Consider the following 2,781-nt stretch of genomic DNA (forward strand, 5'->3'; position numbering starts at 1 on the left):
CATGCTACATATGCTTTCTTTGGTTTTTTATCCTTGTTCCTCTTGAAGTATTTATTCTTCTTTTCAAGTGTAGGGCATTCACTTTTGACATGTCCTCTTTCTCCACATTCAAAGCATTTAACCTTCCTTGTTGGTGCTTCCTCTTTAATGATCCCCTTTTTCCTTTCTTTTCTTAGAAATTTTTCAAACTTTTTGATAAACTCATTATCTTCTTCACTAGTGGATTCATCCTCTTGATTGTCATCATGATGTTTGACTCTTGTCTTTAAGGCAATGTCTTTTGAATCTTTTATTTGAATTTCATGCGTTTCAAGTCTTCCGAGTTATGTTTCATATTCTTGAAGTTTACCGAACAAGGTTGCAGAAGTCATCTTTGATAGATTCTTTTTCTCGGATATCGACGTTAATTTCGATTGCCATTCTCTTGTTAAAGATCTAAGCACCTTTAGATTTTGTTCCTCGGTAGAGACTTTCTTTCCAAGAGCACTCAAGTGAACGAATCTTTTTTGTAAATCAAGGATTGATTCTCTGGGCTGCTGATAACACGAAAACGTATCGTATATTTAGCTTAATTTACATGCATTATTATTCTATTTTATTTCGATTTTATTATTTTATTTTGTATTATGCCGGTATTTCTATTTGTTTTCAGGAATTTAGTTAATCGGATCTCGCAAAAGGAATAGTCGGAAAAAGGACTTAAAATGGAGAAGAATTGCTTAAAATGCCAATTGCAAGAGGAGGTGCAAATAGAAGAGGAAGCAGACCCAGAAGCAGGAGGCCCAACGCGCCAAGACTAAGTCGAGCACGTGACGGATGGCGTTCTGGGGCACCTTCCGTTCGGCGCACCCCCCTCCCTGCCGTACGGCACCCAATATTAGTGTGTGACGTAAGTCACACACTCAAGCCCAGAAGTCGTTCGTCCAGATTTTTCTCCGCCATTCTCTCCTCCGAAAAAACTGCAACATCTACGGAACGTGATCAAACCCAAGAATCTGCAACTCTATAAATACCCTTCAAGAATTATTGAGAGGGTTACGAAGTTTTACCCTACTGCCATCAAGTAGTTCATTTGTTTCTTTTTCCAATTCTGTTCTTATTTCCTACCCGCTTCCGGCAATAGATTTCCACACCGGAAACTCTATTGCGATTTAGTTTTCATTGTTACCCTCAGTTTAGTTTTAGTTTTAGCATTAGAATTAATTTTCAGCATTTATTTTTCGTCCCGGATTCAAGATTTGGTACAGCAAGATTACACTTTCAGTCTGCAATTTAATTCAGGTTTACTTATTAGCATTTAATTATTATTGTCAGTTTATGTTAGTTTATAGAATTATGCCTGGATCATTATTTACATGTTATATCTATCCTGTTCCATTTATTAAAACAATGTCCAGCTAAATACCTTTTATTGGTATGTAAGGTCACATAACCGAGGGAATCGAGTAACTCTTCGATGTAGTTTATTAATTGAATTTATTTGTCTGGCTGATATTTCTAAACGCTTAATTAAACTGTTTTGTAACGAGAGTTAAAAACAATAGAAGTTAGGATCAATAAAAACGAGAGTTTGAGATTTTAACTGGACCTTAGAAATTAGGCATTAACCTTAAATACAGCGAGAGCGCTTTAAGGGTAATTAGTTTTCATTGGTTTTCAAAAATCACTTTGAACTTTAATTGATACAGCGAGAGCGCTCACTTAGGTTTGATAGTGAAATCATAATCAATAAACACGAGAGTGTGAGAGGAGGGTTTTTCAACTAATGATTTCTACAGAAAAGTGATTTTAAATTACGATCCGCATCGATGGCTTACTAGATCCCCGAAGTTCGACCATTGCATACCGATATTATTATCCTAGATTTAATTTAATAATATTTCTTTTTAATTCCCTGTTTGATCATAATCAATCAAATATTAGCCTTAGATTTACGTAGTAGCGATTAACTACATTAGGTCGATTCTTAGTCCCTGTGGGTTCGATATCTTTTAAAACTACGCGACAGACTGTGCACTTGCAGTCATAATCACAGACATACCCCATTGTCGCGATCAAGTTTTTGGCGCTGTTGTCGGGGACTAATTTAGTCGACAATCGTAATTAACTGTTACGTTGTAGAGACTAAGGCAAACTCAATTATTCTAATTCCCTTTGTGCATGCCAAGTACTCGCTCTCAAAGTGAGGACTTAGTGCTGCAAATTCTCGAACCAGAGCGTTCTATCACTGTATCACGTCGATTACGACGTACTCGCACTCTTGTTCCTACTCTTACTTCTGAACCAGTTGAAGAATCAACCATGGGAGAACAGCCGCGTCCTCTCAAATCTTATGCTATTCCTTCGCAAGCTGAACCTCACAATAGCATTGCTGCTCCTGCTATTGAGGCGAATAATTTCGAGCTAAAACCATCATTGTTGTCAGCTGTACAACAAAACCAATTTTCTGGAAATGCGACAGGAAAAACCTAATCTTCATCTATCAGTGTTCCTGCAATACGCAGACACTGTAAAGGCGAATAATGTCAGTTCGGAAGCTATCCGACTGCGCCTTTTTCCTTTTTCAGTGAGGGATAGAGCTTGGCTTCAGTCTTTACCCACCAATTCTGTCACGACCTGGAATGAACTTAAGAAAGTCTTCCTGGCGCGTTATTTTCCACCTAGTAAGACCGCCATGCTAAGATCCCAGATCAATGGGTTTAGACAAAAAGACAACGGGTCTTTATTCGAAGCGTGGGAGAGATACAAAGACATGCTTAGACTATGTCCACATCATGGTTT

At 37.8% G+C, this 2,781-nt stretch overlaps 1 non-coding gene across 1 annotated transcript; it reads right to left on the bottom strand.

Annotated features, from left to right (window-relative positions):
* Positions 1-2,674: 2,674 nt before the first annotated feature.
* LOC131625664 (small nucleolar RNA R71) lies at positions 2,675-2,781 on the bottom strand. The gene has a single exon (XR_009290918.1). It is a non-coding gene; the product is annotated as a small nucleolar RNA R71 (small nucleolar RNA).

The sequence above is a fragment of the Vicia villosa genome, unplaced genomic scaffold (assembly GCF_029867415.1).
Source record: "Vicia villosa cultivar HV-30 ecotype Madison, WI unplaced genomic scaffold, Vvil1.0 ctg.000232F_1_1_3, whole genome shotgun sequence".
Classification (NCBI taxonomy): Eukaryota; Viridiplantae; Streptophyta; class Magnoliopsida; order Fabales; family Fabaceae; genus Vicia; species Vicia villosa.